The sequence below is a fragment of the Periophthalmus magnuspinnatus genome, chromosome 5 (assembly GCF_009829125.3).
Source record: "Periophthalmus magnuspinnatus isolate fPerMag1 chromosome 5, fPerMag1.2.pri, whole genome shotgun sequence".
NCBI lineage: Eukaryota > Metazoa > Chordata > Actinopteri > Gobiiformes > Gobiidae > Periophthalmus > Periophthalmus magnuspinnatus.
The window spans coordinates 27,091,890-27,111,135 of record NC_047130.1 but is presented as its reverse complement, the minus strand read 5'-3'; the positions used below and the strand labels follow the sequence as shown (position 1 = coordinate 27,111,135).

Genomic DNA, 19,246 nt, shown 5'->3' with positions numbered 1-19,246 from the left:
GCTCATGCCTCTTAATGATACCGTATATTCAAAATATGGTTTACTGAGATTATCCTGCTTTTTTCTCAGTGGCATTAAGCTGTTTCAATATCATCATTTATCTAAATATTCCTCTGTAGTCATATATCATGCTTCAAAATGTGTTATGACAGGCCTATCTGAGAGTTTAGATGTTCCTGTGGTTGGTTAAATCTACCTCTTTTTTAACAGTTTTAAACACAAACATGATCTGCAACAAATAAATAGCAAAATAAAACACCTCAGTTATTCATCTATAATGACTCATTGAAGTAACTTGCTCGACCCTCCACAGCTCCAATATTAAAACTTTATTCCCACAAGTGCTAAGAAAATATACACACATCTATTCATTACGCTTTATAGATTATTAAGTATTGCTTATGCATTGTTTTCAGTAAAAAACATTAGTTACATTAAAGTTATTATGATTATTGCATGTAAACTATAGTGCTTCCAAATTGGTCACAAAAGAAAAAAAGAAAAATATCACAAGATCATTCTCCTTAGGAATCTTACAGCATTCTGATCTATTTTTTACTAAATAAATGAGCATTGCTTGCTTCTTATTATGGTCATCCATCATTTGACCTGCAAAAGCCCACATCTGATGAGATAAATAAGGCAGAGTTAATGCGGAGCGACTTAATTAAATGGGCTGTTAATCTGTCTAAATAGTGATCCAACGTCCACATCGTGAGCCTATCCTGCTCTCAGAGGATGGCATGAGGCTCTGCTGTCTCTAAAAGGACCCTATAGTTCATGAACGTGAGAGTGAATATATGTGAATAAATGTCATTACTGAACTAACTGGGTACTGGGAATGACTGTTGAGAAAGTCTCTAGACAGGAATAAGCAGGAGTCAGGCCAACTTGCCTATGGCTATATTTTCATTAGATAAGAAACGTTGTCGTATTAGGATAAAATGTGACTGCTTTCAGGCCACACTGTGTAAACGGCGTATACCAGTAAAAGAGGTGTATTAAATGAGCTTTCATAGCGTGTAGAGGATTAAAAGGTTATGAGATTAATTTAACTGGGTTTGTGTGTCAAATGTACTTCTGAACTCCTGCTACCCTGGTTCAGAGGACGATATAGTTTTGTCCCTCACATTTACTCAATAGGCAAGGAATGAAAGGCACTGAACCAATCAGCTTTCAGGAAAACAGATCGGACGCAGACAGAATAAAACCTCTGTGTTCAGGAGAACTTGTCAGCACTCAACAATGGCTCCAGGCTGCACTTTCACCGAGGACTTACACTACACATATCTTTGAGTTCATGTTTCCAATCTCAGTGGCAAGCAACTGGAGTCACACTGGAAGTATATTACATTTTAAAACAAATGTGTGTGGATTTGTTATGCAAACAGCTTTTTTTTAATGGAGCAGAACTTTCAAGGACAGATGTATTCTCTAATACAGACACTTTGAGGTCAAAGTCTACCATATCAGGAGCTATGACTTCAGTCTTCAAAATCCTCAAATAACAGGTTTCATAACTATCAATTAATGAGACTTGATACCAGCCATCTTTGTTTGATGCTATTTCAAAATGCATTCAATTCTGCCTGTCTGCTTCAACAATACAATAAGGGACCACTCCCAGTGCTGTTGTCTAGTCAGTGTGTAAACATAGCTATAGTTGTCCAACAAAACCTGCAGATGTCTATTTTAGCACTGATTATACCGTCTGAGACCAAAACTTAATGTACAAAGCAACTCAAATTTTAGTTAATTCCAGTCTGATTACATTTGGTATGTTTCTCTCACACTGTGTAGCCCAGAAGTGAGTCAGTTCTGATTGAAATAACAGCACGCAGGTTGTGATTGTGGGCAGGATCTGGAGTGGGATTAGTTTGGATGGTGGTGGAAAAAGTTTTGGTTAGGCTGCACCAGTTGAAATACAGTGCTGAGTAGCCCACTACAGCCCAGACAGTTTATGAATTGGACAATTTAGGTCCAATACCAAACCATGCACCAATGCAAATCCTAAAATCAGAATCCTGTTATTGAAAAAAGTCAAATGCATACATCCAAGTCTATGCAGGAGTAAAGAAATCATGAGGTATGGGATGTATGAACTTTGGATCAATATTAATAATTAGGCTAATGGCAAAGGCAACAGCTCTGAAACACAATTACTTACAAAATTAAGAGACTCTAAATAAGCACAGTGAAGCACAAACCCAGGGTAGGCTCAATGTTAAGCAAATGTCTCTCATTACTACCGCCAATTAAACGATCCAAAGTGCCTGGCAGGAAAACAACTTTTCCCAGACTTTACAGGTCATTTTTCAGCTGTGAGCACAGTTCCTACAGTGTGCCAGCAGCAGCATAATGTTATTAGAATGGCTCAATCAAACGAGCCGCGTGTTCGCTGGGATTGTATGGTGACTAAAGCTCCAAGAGAAAACTACTGCACTTTTGCGATTTTCCAATGTAACCAACCTGTTTAGAGGTTGGTTGCAGAAAATCCCTTGAAATGTAATGCAAACCAGCTTCAAACGGAAGTGTGCGTAGTGGAATTATTACCAAAACCAACTGGGAAGTCTGAAGAGAGAGAGTCATTCACCTTGCCCCGCGCACAGACGGTGAGCCGCTGCTGCGCTCTTCCACACCGCGACGCGAGCACGCTTTTCCTCTTCGTTCGGGGCTCAGTCAGTTCACAGCGCCTGTCCCGGTCCTGGAGCACGCCAGTTTTTGTGATGAGTAGTCCAAATATATGCGAGTCACAAACTTAGTATTTCCCTTATGCACACAGTGTTGCAGAACTGTTCAACAAAAAGAGAAGACTTCGCCTAGAGTTTGCCCACTGTGCTGAGATCTCCAAGCAGGTCCCAGTCCCATCCAGGTCCAGCCCCCCGACCCAGCTCAGAGCCCGCCCTGCTCCTGCCCAGTCTCATCCAGGTCCAGCCCCCCGGCCCAGCTCAGAGCCCGCCCCGCTCCCCCCTGCTCCCGCCCCGCTCCCCCCTGCTCCCGCCCAAAAATTAAAAAAATTAAAAGAAATTTAAAAAAATCAGGAATCAGGAAAATGTTTCATGCGGCATTCAGGGACCATCGGTTATCATCGGCATATCATATCGCTATACTGCGTTAGATACCAGACTATTAGATTAATGCCCCCCTCTGTCCAAGGCAAATGTAACATGTTCAAACAGATAACGTAGGCAAACTTTTCTGCACTTCCTGAAGGAATATGCGAGGTTTTAATTGATAAAAAATATATATATTTCAGTAGAAAATTTGTAGTCTGTGTTTTTAACCTTTGTCCACCCACACATCTGTTGCTATCTCTAAATATATTTGAATTGTAGGTTATTTCCTGACGAATGCACAGACAAAGCAGACGGGACAGAAAAATCAGCATTTGCTGCCCCCTAGCGGCAGACTCAGATAAGCGCTAAAGTGCCATTTGAAAACAGCTCAAAGTCTGTGATGTTGTGTTAATGAGTGAATGAAACACAACCCAACTCCAGATATGTTTTTGATGATATGTTACCATAGATTTAGTACTCATACGTTATTATTTGGTTTGATTTGAGTATAATTAGATAATATACTTTAGATTGAAAATTTTAACATCACCTTAATATTTTGGTTCCAAGCTTGATTATTCATAGGTTTCAGCTGCTTGTTATTTGCAACATGTTAAGGACTTTCCCCCATTCAAAACAAATACTGTATTTTAAATTGTTAAAGGCTATGGCAACAGCCTACAGTCCTAATTTCTCATCATTCTGAAACACATGGATATGATAGATAAACCGGTCCATAAGCTGTTCAGTTTACTGCTAGAAAACCTCTACATAGTAACGTAATAACGTCTGTATCAAACAAACTGGTGAGAGATAGACCTTATATTTTGGTCCCAGGCCTAAGTTAATGTGTAGTAGTTTGGTCAGCTCTGTGCTAAATGTATATATTTGAATCAGATTGAGACCTATGCAAATGTTTATTAAAATGTAAATACAATTTATGACAAATACGTTATTAATATAATGATTGTATATATTTTGTTTGTTTGTATTACAATCATAGAAATAAAAAACACACTAATAGCCTTTGCCCATTGCCACATGAAACAATACTCCAGTTGACCGGTTGGTGGCGATAGCACTTCCTAACTGCAGAAGGCGCTGCAGAAGAAGACTGTGAGGGATTCCTAATGGAGCAGTGAAAACATTTAACACCCAAAATAAACTTGGATAAAAAGAAACCCTTCTCCGTAACAGCCTCGTCGGTAAGTTCCATAGAGTCGCTTTAGATGTGGCTAAAAGTATATGTCCATTTAATTTCCTGACACAATTATAAAACGGAATAATATCAGAGTTGCTATTGTGATGCTAACATGCTAACAGTGCTAATATCAACATGGTAACAGAGCCATGGGCAGTTTCCATTCCAGTTTACTTTTCTGTATTTAAATATTTGTTATATGTTAATGAATACATTTTATTCTTCAGCTGGTGGACCTAAAAGCTGAATTTTACAGAAAAAGGGGCAGTTTAAGCAAGAAAAACTTGCTCAAATAAGTGGTGGAGCTGGAAGCAAAGCCAAAGAGAAAGTTCCTACTAAGGTACAACTCAAGTATAACATTAATAATTGATGCATAGGTATAATAAGCGTAAGCTAACCTTGCTAAACAGATTGTCTTTGCTGTTGTGGTCTAATAGAAGCCTTCTGTGTGGACTTAACAAAATCCAGGCGTTTCAGCCAGAGCTCAGAAAGATGCAGAGCAGTTGGCAGAGGAGCAGGACACCTCAGTGCTGCAAGGTGAGTAGAGAATTTGGGAAATAATTATACATTACAGAAGCCCATAATCATGAGTTTTAATTAGGTTAGTTGGCCATTCTGACTATTATTTGCTTTGGGAAAAATTATTACAGTATGTTGCATTATTTTGTTATTATTACAAATTTCTCAAATATGATTACTGCATTGTATGTGTTTTAGCTGATAAAAATGTGGGAGTACTATTATGTGAGGGTACTATGTGGAAATAATAGTAAGAAGTCACCTCCAGACCCTGCCCCCGAGCCTGCAAGACCTGTGAGGAACTACTCACTTTTGGAGCACCTTTTCAGCTTTGTTTATGGGGGAAGAAGGCTCTGACTTAGGTGTCTGATTACTCTTTAAATCATGGGATATAGCAAGTGAAAATCATACACTATTAATTTGATCCTCCAACCTTCTCTGGACAGTATTTTTTTCCCCCTAGATAAGTGGGAGTGCCACCATAGTCTTTTTTTGTATAGGAAATGCACAGATTTGGTCCCTGGTGAATTTCATCTTTACACTACTGGTATTACATTGAAAAAAGTGATGAGGGGTTGGAGATTATAAAGTATTTCATCCCGTTCCTTTTCGAGCTAAAGTATTGGATATTTTTGACAAATCTGATGAATGCTGGGTCATTGTACAATATTGCTAATCTACAATTTTGTTCATTGTATGATCGTGCTCTAAATAATCTCAACTATAAGCTATATTGATAATAGATGGATTTTCAGAAGTCTTGTGTCTTCTCTCTAGGCGTAAATTGGAAGAAAAGGCAAAGCTGTACGAGCAAATGTCCAAAGGAGATTTACCAGGTAGGTCAAGATGCATGTCTTGAATAATTATTTTTATTTAAATTTTCACTGTAAAACTACACCATGTGTATCTCATGTCAGATGAGGAGACTGAGGGGCTGTTTTTGGTTGACTTCACTCAGATTCATCACTTATTGACAAAAAGAAGAAAACTCTTGTGCAACAGAAGAGACAGAGGGAGAAAGAGAGAGAGAGCGAGAAAGGAAAGAAGAGGAAGAGAGAGAAAGCACATTACCGATCCCTGCTCCCGAAAATCCAGATGAGGAATGGTGAGGTTATACTTTTACACGAATCAGTGTTTTACAGTAGTATTTCATTAAGAGGTAACTGTTATTTACTTGACACCATTTTAATTTAATACAATAAGGCTCAAGTCTCAAAATCTACTCATAGTCTAGAGCCCTGTCACCATATCAAAATTTTGTGTGTGACATATTACAGAAACATCACAATAATAAACAACTTTATACGACTGACACAAAAACCATGAAGCACTCAAGGCAAAGTTTATTTGTATAGCACAATTCATACCCAAAGTAATTCAAATTGTTTTACAGAATAAGAAATACATTAAAATCACACAAATCAAAACATAAATAATCACAAATAATCATCATAAAATTAACATTAAAACAGAAAAGTGCAGAATAAAATCTTTCGGTCATATGCACAGCTAAACATAACTGTTTTGAGCCTGGATCTAAACATTGTCAAAGTAGAGGCCTGTCTCACATCTTCAGGAAGACTATTCCAGGTTTTAGCTGCATAAAACTGAATCACTGATTCCCCATGTTTAGTCCTGACTCTGGGCATCAGCAGGAGGCCAGTCCCTGAAGTCCTCAGAGTGTGAGATGGTTCATGTGGCACTAACATGTGGAAGATGTTCTTTGGTGCTGGTCCATGGAGAGACTTGTTGACAAGCAGAGCTGCTTTAAAGTCTATTCTCTGAGCCACAGGAGCCAGTGCAGAGACCTGAGCACAGGACACGTCTGAAAAAAAAATGACAGCGTCTGTGGATTTAACCAAGGATGTAATAGTTAGTAGCTGTTAAATTATTGGTTGATAGATAACCCCAATATAAGAACGTCTCTTTAAGTTTATTTATGTAGCCTTTGTTTATTTAATGGGAAATTTACGAGTGTCCATTATTGAACTTGTATATGCTGTACATTATCGCCACCTACTGTATGTATGGGGGTATTACAGTGTTCGCTCAGTTTACCGTAATTTTTTTTAACAAAACATTAGAACAAGCATAAATTTATGTGACGTTCGTGAACGACTTTTGACGTTTCTTAACGTGAACAGTTGGATCCGGATTTCGTTTTTAAAAGAGTCGAATCTTTCTCTTGATAATTTGGATGGATGGATGAATGAATTTGTATGTATTTTTATATTGATTAATACTGAACCAACACATGAATCAGCACAGATCAGGCGAAAAGAGTGAGACTTATCTGGCATCGTTCGAACAGTTTTACAGTAATCTTCTCGATCTTTGAAACAAACGGGTATAAAAAACTCGGATCTTAGTCGACTGAAAGTTCCATCATTAATTTTCTTTCGTCTATATCGATTATCGCTCTAATACTTTCCTATCGTTACCTTTTGCTCGCGGTCGTTATTCGCACTATGAAATATACCTATAACATATACTAATGCCTGTATGTTAATTTGAGTCGCGCATGCGACGTTTTTGCACTATTCTATATGCTCATATTTTGTACAATTGTGGGGTGCACCGTTCCTGGAGGTACTGCAATACCAGGTCGATGCGTGGAGTGGACGGAGCAAGCCCCTATTCCATCTCCCTGTTCCAAAAATCAATTTAATATATGGTCCCCGGGTAGGGGACGTATCAGATATTAAACTGATAAGAACAGATACTACACTTGATCTTAGCCAAAAGGCCGAGAAGCGATACTTGGGCGCTCTGAAACTGCCTTATATATGTCTTTGCCATACTAACCATCACTCACGGTGCAAAGAACAACGAAATTAAAGTATTGATATTGCGGGCTCTAGTGGACTTAGGGTGAAGACGTAAATCCAATTATTCAGATGCGCTCATTTGATACTCAAACAGTTAGCTAGAAAACGAGATATTTAGGTTTGATGTGGAATCGTAGCGTTTATTGGTCACGTGGTATGCCATTGTCAACATAACATTGAAGAGCATTAAATAAACCGTAAAAAATAAATTAGTTGATTAAACGTACAGATCTTTGTGGATTTGTCAGATGTGTACATGCGCACGATGTTAATGTCGCTTCTGATGTACATGATTTTTCTTTTGTGTCGTTTCATTTGGCTCAAGTGCTTCACGTGCCGGTCAAGAATAAGTGATACGCGCCCCCTAGTGTTCGCAAGGCATCACTGTCTAGCCTTTCAGTTGTACTGTTGAACCGTATTGAAGCGAGTAGTTATGAAGGTGCAATTGTTCCAAAAGGTTTGAACACGTAAATGTTGATTTGTACACTGGCAAATTAAAATTTTTAAGCGTAATTTAAAAAAATGACGCTTAAAAATGTGATGTGATATTATGATGTGCATTATTAATCTTTTAATACGTTTATACCAAGGTAAACTTGCGTAGATAAAGCCAGTGTGGCTACAGAATTGTTGACACGACAGAAAACGACATGTTGGCATTACCTAGCGGGCTTTTCTCCGGCTTTTTACACAGAACAGAGCCGGCTGCACATTGTTATTTTTTTTGTTATATATATATATATATATATATATATATATATATATATATATATATATATATATATATATATATATTTGTTAGTGTACAAATCAACATAACTTCACTAGTCTTTAAAGTCATAAAGCCATCAGAGTTAGACAAATTAATCTTTGAACATTCCTTTTTGTTATGTGTTTTCAGGGTGGACTATGTCGATTCTTTGGGACGATCCCGAAGATGCATGAAAAAAGACCTGCCAGGTTTCCAGAGAATGGATTTGGATTTGAATACAGGGTATTTAACTAATATAAGGAATAAGAATAATTAAAGAGAAATTATGTGTTTCCAATCAGTACATATTTGTAGTCTTCGCCATAATCTAAACAATATGTTGATGCAACAATATACTTTTGTGTTGCATTCTAAGAGCTGCTAAGGTTAGATATAGAGACTATGATTATGATTAAATAAGTAATAATTCATTAGTATTTACTCATATGTTAACATAGATGATACATTTGGTGTATAGTTTTATAAGCTTTGATCCTTTTTGTACTAGAAAAGTGCCAGATGAATAGAAAACACTTCTTTCTGAGGACATGCGCCGACAGCTGCAGAGAAATTAGTGGGAGAGAGAGGAAGAAGAGGCGATGAAGAAGCCAGTGGGACTAGTCCACTATGAGGACATCAGAGCACAAGGTTTCAAATGTTACTGTAGTCATACAAAATGTTGAGACCAAGAGGCTTTCAAGTTGAGTTGATCGTGCTGTTATAGTCTGGCCATTTGGATATATTGAAATGGTTTGGTTTGAACAGATGCCTTGTGTTAGGCGTGTTCTATCAAAATGACGACTGGATTCGGTCAATTCAAATTTCAAAAGTTTATTCCCCTACAATCTAATACAGTACCCGGGGTCAAATGATCTATTCCTCGAATGTGCAGCAGGCGGTCTGTCTGCCTTTCCCTGGCCTCAAAGACAAAAATGTAACATGCAACATGAATATGCAAATATTGTTGAGAAGGTAGACGCCTTGAATCCCTCCTTCCGGCCTCGTTCACCTCTCCGAGCCACACCGGTCTGTTTTTCCGGCCTTGAGTCTACTCCGGCAGCCTTATCTCTGTACGGGAGTCTGTGGAAAGCACCCACTGTCTCCCACAATTCACATCTCACAATGTTGCCTTTAAAGTAGGACTGTTATAATGAGTGAATAGTTTCAGTGTTAGAATATAGTGCTTGTTAGGCATATCTCAAAAGGATACAACTTTAATGAATAGTTTCAGTGTTAGTATATCAAACCCATACTCAAACTTTAGTACTTAAAAGGATACAACGTTCAAAGAATATATGCATTCAGTATAAAAATGGTGGTTACATGACAATATTCAAAGGAAATATGAATTATTATTTTTGATGTGATATATGAATTATATAATGCATCTAAAAAGCTTTATTACTTGACATCCCCTTCACTTGCCAGCCAAGAATACACACTTCTTCAATACATGCTTTTCCAGTACCAAAAACTTACTCTGTTTGAATTTGTCCTGAGAAGCTGAGGAGAAGGTGCTGACCAGGGAGATCTTCTGTAGAGAATATGCTACAGAGGAGAGATATTGAGTATAAATCCATAGAAACAAGGCTTATGAGTAGAAGGAAGAGATTTGTGGACATGGTGAAAGATGATGTTAATAGTGGAAGAGGAGTAAGAAGCACACAAACATTCATTTTTGTTCCAAGTTAAAATCTCTCCGTGAAAAACTAATCTTTTCCTGTGTTTTGTTGCAGAGGCGAGAGAGTTGGGAGTGGGGTATTTCGCCTTTTCTCACGATGAAGAGGAGCGACGCAAACAAAGGGATACTTTGGACATGCTCCGAGACCAAGTGAGTGAGAGAGGAAGAGAGCAGAGAGGGAGAGAGGGAGGAAGGAAGGGAAGGAGAGAAACTGTATATATATTTTCTGACAAAACCCTGGGGCCTAGGACCCCTTTGTCTTCCCCTGTCTACGCCCCTGTTCATTCACCTCCCCAAAAAGGCTAATCAAAACCACACACATACTGCATGCCTACAACTGTCAAAAAGCAGCTGTTTTGATCCGGTGGATTATAAAAGATTTATATGGGACAACAGCAGAAAGGAGAAGTTAGAGAGTGAGTTAGCTGAAGATTTGTTATGGTTTGGTATTCATATGTAAAAAAGCAGAATTCACGATTCACAAATTTAATCTGTCTTTATGCAGAAAAAGTACTAGGAAACAATGTATCATAAATAGTCATTTAGTTCTTTTGCCACAGTCTCTTTTTAGTCGAGTAATCGATCGGCAGGACATGTCTTTAGTCAACTACAGCCCTGATACTTTTGTTGTTTGTATATTTTCCACTTGTTTACGTGATATATTTTTGTTTCCAGACGACGGATCAGCGTAACAAACGTGAGTGCTCCAGGCCCAACTCGCCAAAGTCCGACAGAGGAAGAAGAAGAAGGCCAAACTTGACGACACGGAAGAAGAAGAAGAGGAGGCCGAGGTGGAGAAAGAACGTAAGTAGATTAGCTGTTATAGAGGTGTATTGCTTGGTTTCTGAGATCACAACATTCTATAAGCCAGTAATAGTAAATACAGATGGGGCAGCTAAAAATAAAATAGTTTAAACCTTTTTTTGTTGTTCTTGGGTCTAGTTACCAAGAGAAATCAGGTAACTGGATGTTTCATAGAAAAGTAAAATGTAGTCAATAGGGAAAACTGTCTCTTTTGCCCCAGCTGGGAGTATGATGTCATTCTAAAATCTCTTCTCAATGCCAATAATTTGTATTTGTACCAACCCCGTGTTTCTTTCTCAAGCAGAAGAAGAGGAGGCTGAGGCATTGGAGGAGGACGTTCCGGAGGTGAGCATCGTGAATAAGGTGGAGGTGGAGATCCAGGAACGAAGAGACACCAAACCTGGTGTGCCCTGTGTGCGAGAGTGGGACAGGGGCAAAGGTAAACGCATTATATATATTGTATTCTATTACATGATGTTTGGCTGATTTGAATTGCAGTATAATCACAAAACATATCCATGGGTGTCAGAAAGATGAGAAATTATATATACATAATATTTACATAATATATACATGTATATATATATATATATATATATATATATATATATATATATATATATATATATATATATATATATATATATATATATATATATATATATACACATTTTGATTATTGATTGAAAATGTATCAAAATATGTGCAACAATTTTTTTATGTAATAGAAGCGACATTTATAGAAACTTAACTTAAAAGACAAATTATACATTTTGCAGTTTATGTTAAAAAAGACAAAGAGATTAAGTCATAAATGCCCACAAACAAAAATACTTTTTCCTAATGCAATGTAATTATTTTTTTTTTAATTCACCAAATGATCATGTAAAGTTGGATTATCATAAAGTCAATATTCAATATTGTATAATATTGTTCTGTGTTTTTTTTCTTGTTGCAGAATTTATGTTTGACGAATGGAAAGACCGTCGCCGTAAAGAGCGAGATTCAGAGTTTGCTCCTCCGTCTGCTTATTTCAACGAAGACACCAACAAGCACAGACCAAGAAAATCCCAAAAATATGACAAACCCTGGTCTAAAAAGCTTTTCAAATCAACAAAAGATACAGAAGCTCAACCTGAAACCAAACCAGAGGCTTCTCCTCCTTCATCTCCGCCATCAAATATGCCACAAGTACAAGATTTCCCCAAACAACCTCCAAATGTTTCTGTACCACCACCAAGCTTTGCCCCTCCAAGATTCACCCCAGGTCCTCCTCAAAGTTACCCCACATCCGAGCCACTTCCTCCTGGGGTGTCAGCTCCAGTCGACCCTTCTCCCATGAACTATCAGTATCCACGGGCTCGATTTTGTCCTCCTTTCCCTCCTCCTCCTTTTCTACATCCAAATATGCCATACCCACCTCCACTACAAGGGCCAATTTATGCTCTGAATTATCAGCAGCAACAACCTCCGCCTCCTCAGCCTCCTCCATCCGGTGAGCAAGAACAGGCGAAAACTGGGAATCCACAAAACCAAGAGTCTTCACAGAGTTTGGATGATATACTGTCCTTCTATAGAAATACGACTTGAAAGTTAAAATAGTGTTAGTTTAGTTGGTTTAGTTGAATGGGTTTAATAACAAACTGAATCGTGCTTTCATTCAATAAATCCTAAAAATGACAACATGTTGTAGTTGTTACCTTATATATTCATTTAGCATTATAACTAACCATTTAAACTGAGTGGCATATCTGGTTGTGTGCATCTACTCATCAGTTCCTCCCTTAAAAAATAAAAAATGAAAACAAATTAATTTGAGTAAAATAGAAGTGTCATCCACTAGATGGTGTTATCATTCAAAGTATATTTGCAGAGCACTGGGGTATTTATTCACTTGAGAGTACTGTTACTTTAAAATAATGTTACTCAAATAGAAGTACAAAGTACTGGTCCAAGAAATTACTCAAATAAGAATCAAAATGTACTACTACTACTCAGGCAAGAGTAACTGTCTGGACGTAATGTCTGTAATTTTACATGAATGTAAATGTATGGATAAAACACTACATCAAAAACAACTCAAAGTGATAGCTCACAGTAGAGAAGTACATTTGCATTAAGAGCAGTGGTCGTGTACCAGCAATGACGTCTTAAAACAGGAGTATAAAGATGACTCAAACATGCACGAATCACACTAAATTCGTGCATGTTTGAGTCATCAATGAGAAAGGGAAACAACTATAACATGGTTAAAAACTATAAAAAGTCTATTTTGCATAAAAGGTCTGCAGTGCAGTCCAGTGTAACTGTGTGATGGCTGTCTTAAATCCACACGATACTCAGTTTAATCTGCGGACCATTGTAATGTTTTTAATTAGTCTTTTTTGGGGGGCAGAGGGGTGTGTCCATTGACTGCCTCACCCCTTCACCCAGGAGCGAGTCTGAAAAATGATTTGTGGGTTTAATGGGAATAAATGACCATGAGTGCAGAGTGGATGGAGCTCTTTTAGGGAGGCTGTAATGACGCTGTAAATGTGGTCTCAAGCAGAAACTGAGTATAATTATAATTAAAAATCTTTCCTAACTCTATTGTGGAAATATGCGAGTTCTAAAGGAGCGCTATGTAACTTTTCTGCTTGTCTCCATGGAAATGTTATTGCTTTGCCTGGAATGTTCCGCAATATGGCATTAAATTCATCTCCATGGAAACAAGCAGGTGCTTTTCTGACATGAAAACCAAAGTTCACCGTGAAATTTTAAATACCATTTTATTGAGTAAAAGTTAATTGTTTAACTGCATCGCTGGCTGTGTGCTAACGGCTTTCCTAATTACTCTAAATTGAAGTTGTAAATCCGCTCATTTATTTTACTGTTCCTGTTTGTGAATTTAAAAGGCATCCTAGAGACATTGTTTAAAGTTTCATTTTAGTCTCAGTTTGTGGTGTAGTCTCTGTTAATAGTGAAAGTAATACACAGAAGGAAAATGGTAAGTGCACTTTAATTTGCCTTAATAAAGTATGAACAATTTCTAATCATAGCAAAAGAAAAATATATGCTATGGATCAGACCTGGACGACTGAGGGATTACACAGATAACAATCTCTATGCTAATGATTCGGGTAACTACTGTTTGGAGTTTTGGCATTAATTAAGTAGTAGTTACTAAATCCAGTGGTGGAAGAAGTACTCAATTTTGTAAAAAAGAAAAAATACTAATATTAAAAAATATTGAAGTACCCTTTTAAAAATGAAAAAAAGTAATTTGCACAGATTTTGAGGTCTTATAAAGCTTCAAATGTAGTGATTTTGAAACAGATTTGTGCTGAATTTTGTTCAACAGAAACAACTGAATTGATTGTTGTTTTTTTTCCCAGCTGTTTTTTTTTTTTTGTTTTTTGTTTTTTTTGTATATTTTTGTTTGCTCAAATTACAAACGTGTTAAAAATAAACTCTCAGCCTTTTCAGCCGACCTCAAACAATAATAAAAAAATACTAAACATTTTTTAGTCCTGTTCAAAAATGTAGTTGAGTAGAAAGTACAGATACTGTTCTCAAATGTAGTGAAGTAATAGTAAAAAATGTCCACTTTAAAATCTTCTTAAGTGAAGTACATATACCTAAAATCTATACTTAAGTACAGTACTTTACTTTTACACGTTCCACCACTGACTAAACCTGAATCATTTGTTAATAAACTATTTGTTCATAATGAGTTACGTCTTTGTTAATGGCATGCTTTATTATGGCTAATTAAGGTGTTGTTGTTATAAAACGCTATCAGATTGTAGATTTTTGGTACAGACTACTGACTGGAGCACAGATGGAGGTGGGCTCAGGCTAATCTCTAAGTTTTATAGACGCATAAATGCTGTCAGGAGAATCATCACCCCTGACAACAAAACCAGCATTAGATCAGCGTAAAGTGATTGGCTGCCACACAAAATGGTCAATAAGTACAACAGTTTAACCTCTTTGCACCATGATATAATCTGACAAACGTTAATCGTGGTATTTTTGCTGATTTTATTTAGCCAAAAAGCTTTACAGGATTTTCAGTTGAATGCATAGTGTTTAAAGCCTGGATTTCAGTGTTAATTTTCTGAAAATAAGCAAGACATATGTTACCAGTACCAGTTAAATTAACTATATGCAGCCTGTGCTCTTTCAGTTTTCAAAAGGTACAACAATCACAACTGAACCTTAGCAGTGTTTAAACCTGCAGATAGAAGACACATACAAGTTTTTCTCATTCTCAGTAAATGGACAGGCCATGCGTCATGAAAGCTCAGAACCTTCAGAATTCGCAGAGACTACACCAGCGCTGATAAATGTTTGGCTGCAGGTGCTCCGGTTTAAATCTGAGAGAGTCCGTTTAGGTTTAAACCAACTGGATTTCAGCATTGAGACTGGCAACCCAAATGATGCTAGTCACATTTTTTCCTCCGAAGTTCGTACTCAGCTCCACTCATCCACATACTTTTACTGACAGAGGCTGAGCTGGAGACCTCTTGATTAAAAATACCCTAAGATCATTAATGTACAGCCCTAGCTACAATGCAATAGTGCTTTTTACATCACCTAACTATAAAAAATGATCCTTATTCCAGAGTGGATGACTTGTCCTTATTTTTTCATAGATGTATTTGATGGTTATGATTCATTATATTTACTAACTTGGAAAATATTATACTACCAAAATTTTAAGATTGTATATTCTTGTGCTGTTTCTTGTTTGCAGGTACGAGCTGCCAGGCCTGTGCTGCTGACTGTGGCTTCAGGTTCATCACAATATGTCCATTCAAGATTGACCCTAATTACCAGGTTACACAGAGAAATTAATAAAACATACAGATTTACTTAAATTTTGTCCATGATTTTTCTTCGATTGGTAAATGAGGTCAGCTTTGAGATATATAAATAACATAACATTTTGTTAACAATTAGTGATATTACCCCTTACAAATTACACAGCAGTAGACAAATGGTGCATGATGTATAAAAAACAAACGTTTTATAATCAAATTCATACATTTTATTTTACAAAATTTACAAAATTACAAAATCAAAATTTATTAACAAAACAAAAAAAAGATAATTTAACTATTTGCATATTTATTTATTACGAAAGGACCTTGTCTGGAAAAGGGGTGGGGGGAAGTATCACGCCACCTCCTCGTGTCAATAGAGTTATTTTACTGATGGCTGGATGAATCTTTAATTGATACAAGTGCAAACTTGATTGTAGATGCCAACAATATCACCATCGCCACCGAACCACCGAACCACCGTCGAACTAAATCATTTACATAAATTACAATTAGAAATATAATAATTAAAGACATAAAATAACACATGAAACTACAAACACATACCTCGCTGGCTGACCCAAATTTAGGAGATAGAATGAGCTTTACTTTGATTAACTTTGTGTAACTTTAATATATCTTGCAAACACGCCACACTTTTTAGGTAAAAACCAGGCGTGCGTCCCCTTTCAGCGGTCAAGCGGAACCAAACAAAAAAAAACAACAGTTCCTACCTCACTACCAAAATAAAACACTAAAATACCATATAACATATTATTAACATTAACATTATTTAAATAAAATATAAATCAAAATTATGGCAGTAAAACTCCCACCAAATCACATAACTATTCTCGATTTCTCAAACATATTACAACAATAACAATTTATAAGCATTACTCTGCCTCAAGTAATAATACAGTTTTATGTACAGGCCTATCAAGATATACTGGTTTGACAGTCCTTTTTCCAGCCTTATCCAGGGTCGAGTCACTTAGTAGCAGCTTGACTTTCCTCACTCATCCATCAGCGCTCGGATACACTTCTGTTACTCGTGCAAGCTTCCATTGTTCCTTGGTGAGTTATCCTCTTGAAGAATAACAATGTCATTAACCTTTGTGTTCCTCTTGTCCTTTTGCCATATTTGTCGTTGCTGACGATTGAGAAGATATTCCTTCTTCCACCGCGTCCAGAATTCATTTCTGAGAAATTGAACTTGGCGCCATCTCTTTCTTAGGTACAGGTCTTGGCTTACAAACTCACCAGGAGGGGCAGTATAATGTTGGATTTCATCATGAGAATATGATTGGGAGTCAGAGGTTCAACACTAGTTGGATCATTAAGGTTCTCTACAGTTAATGGTCTGCTATTCACTACAGCCATAACTTCATAAAGAAATGTTCTAAGGGAGGCACTGTCAAGTCTTTTGGAGGTTTGATCAAGAATAGCCGTTAACACACTTCTAATGGTCCTTATTTGCCTCGCTGAAAATTAAAGAAAAACTCCCGCTCACTGTCTCACTCTTAATGCAATTTTATTCCATACATGTAGAATCACTCTCCAGTGTAGAATCCTCGGTGTCCATGTTGGGTCTGCGCCAGTCTCGCCTCGTTTTACGCGTCCCCGCTGCAAAGGTGGGATCCGTGCGCATTGGTCCATCATCTCTTTGATCCACACGGCGCTGGTTTCCCTCGTCCCATTTGTACACCTGGTTTCTTTGATAGTCCTCTGTGTCTCTTCTGTACTTTCGTATTTTCGATGCCTGCAGAGTTTCTTGGTATCTCCTTATGTTCTCTGTCATTACAAGTTCCATGTCCTTAAACATGTCTCCAAACTTTCTTTTCATCTCCTCCTCTTGTTGCTGGATTTCCACTTTTAGTTCTTGGGCTTCTTCTGTGACTTTCTTTATTACTAGAAGCATCAAGTCCAGGGAACATTTATTGAGGATTTCACTCCAGCGTTTTACAAAAGTGTCACTGTGTTTTCCTATAGTCGGAGGTTTTTGAATGCGTAAACCCCTAGGAATCTTTTTACTTTTCCAGTACTCACTTAGGGTGGAGCCATGCATCAGCAGACGTGTTTTTTTTTGTTTCAGTCTCTCCAATTTTGTCTTTTCATCCTCTGTGGTCAATGCACTGCTCATATCCGTGCTCTTAAGTAGAATTCTCTGGGCGTCCTCTGCCGTGAATTGCATAAAATTGCATTAAGAGTGAGACAGTGTGCGGGACAGTGTGCGGGAGTTTTTCTTTAATTTTCAGACAAGTGCTTCACCTCCTACGCACCTGTCGCCCAGTCGGGTGTGCGGAGTTCACACAGAAACGAGGACCTTATTTGCCTCTTCCAAACACCTCGCATGTGGCTTGATGAAGGGGTGTTCAGTACAAAGTCACATCCATATTGTTTCAACTGCTCTTGGTCAAAGTCTTTCATAGCACTCAAAAACTCTCCCTTAGCACCTACAAAATTTGTGCCTTGGTCACATCTGATTTGTCTAACATGTCCGCGAATAGCAATAAAGCAACGTAAAGGTTGATAAATGCATCACAAGTAAGATCATCTGACATTTCAATATGTATTGCCTTAGAACACATGCAAGTAAATAGAAGGCCATACCTTTTTAACTCTTTTCTGCCCTCTTTTACATAAAAAGGTCCAAAACAGTCAGTACCACAGTAGGAGAATGGAGGCGTCATTTCCACTCTATCCTCTGGCAGATCTGACATGTGTTGATCTTGTGTACCTTTCCTGTACTTACGACAGCTTGTGCACTTGTGGATGTGTGAAGCAACTGCACTGCTACATCCTATGATCCACAGTCCATTGGAGCGCAGCTCGTTTGCAGTTATTCCTCTTCCCTGATGATGCACTTTCTCGTGGTAGTGTTTTATAAGGAGAGATGATATATGACTTGACTTTGGTATGATGGCGGGATGTTTGACATGTGGGTGAAGGCTAGATCGGGTTAAACGTCCTCCCACCCTGAGTACTCCCTGCTCATCAACAAAAGGGCTTAATCTGAACAGCTTGGGTGTCTTATCTTGGAGATGGATTTCCTTTCCTTGGGAGAAACTTTGGATTTCTCTGCAAAATGCATTGTTTGATATGAACTTATGGAGTCCTAGTTTACCGGTGCTACAAAGCTGTCTTGCTTCTTTGACTAGTTGTATTGCTTCTTCTTCTGACATCATACTAACAAGTCCATCATCTAAATAAATGTTCCCTTGAATGAATTTAACTGTACTTGGATCAAACTTGTCTTCGCCTTGTGTGGCTCGATGCTTTAAGCCGAAGTTAGCACAGCCAGGTGATGAGGCCATGCCAAAAAGGTGAACCTTCATGCGGTAGACAGAGGGCAGAGTGCTTAAATCACCATGCTTCCACCATAGAAAGCGTAAATAGTCCTGGTCTTGAGGTCTCACATAGAACTGGTGAAGCATACGTTCCACGTCACACATTACTGCAACTGAGCCCTTCCTGAACCTACAGAGTACTCCCACCAATGTATTTGTGAGGTCGGGCCCTGTAAGAAGGTGTTCGTTCAGTTAAGTGTTTTGGTATTGTGCAGAAGCATCAAACATTACCCGTATCTTAGTGGGCTTTT

The 19,246-nt window shown here is 37.8% G+C and overlaps 1 protein-coding gene, 1 non-coding gene and 1 pseudogene across 2 annotated transcripts in view; 1 reads left to right on the top strand and 2 right to left on the bottom strand.

The window, feature by feature from the left end:
* plxnb1b (plexin b1b) overlaps positions 1–2,736 on the bottom strand; it is a 43,696-nt gene extending 40,960 nt beyond the window's left edge. Inside the window, exon 1 of the mRNA XM_055221893.1 lies at positions 2,594–2,736. The gene's annotated coding sequence lies outside the window, so the exon portion shown is untranslated. The remainder of the gene's footprint in view (positions 1–2,593) is intronic.
* The window catches only part of LOC117371592 (coiled-coil domain-containing protein 174-like), a 60,716-nt pseudogene continuing 43,551 nt past the window's right edge, over positions 2,082–19,246 (top strand).
* LOC117371713 (U2 spliceosomal RNA) lies at positions 7,344–7,534 on the bottom strand. Its single transcript, XR_004541465.1, has one exon. It is a non-coding gene; the product is annotated as a U2 spliceosomal RNA (small nuclear RNA).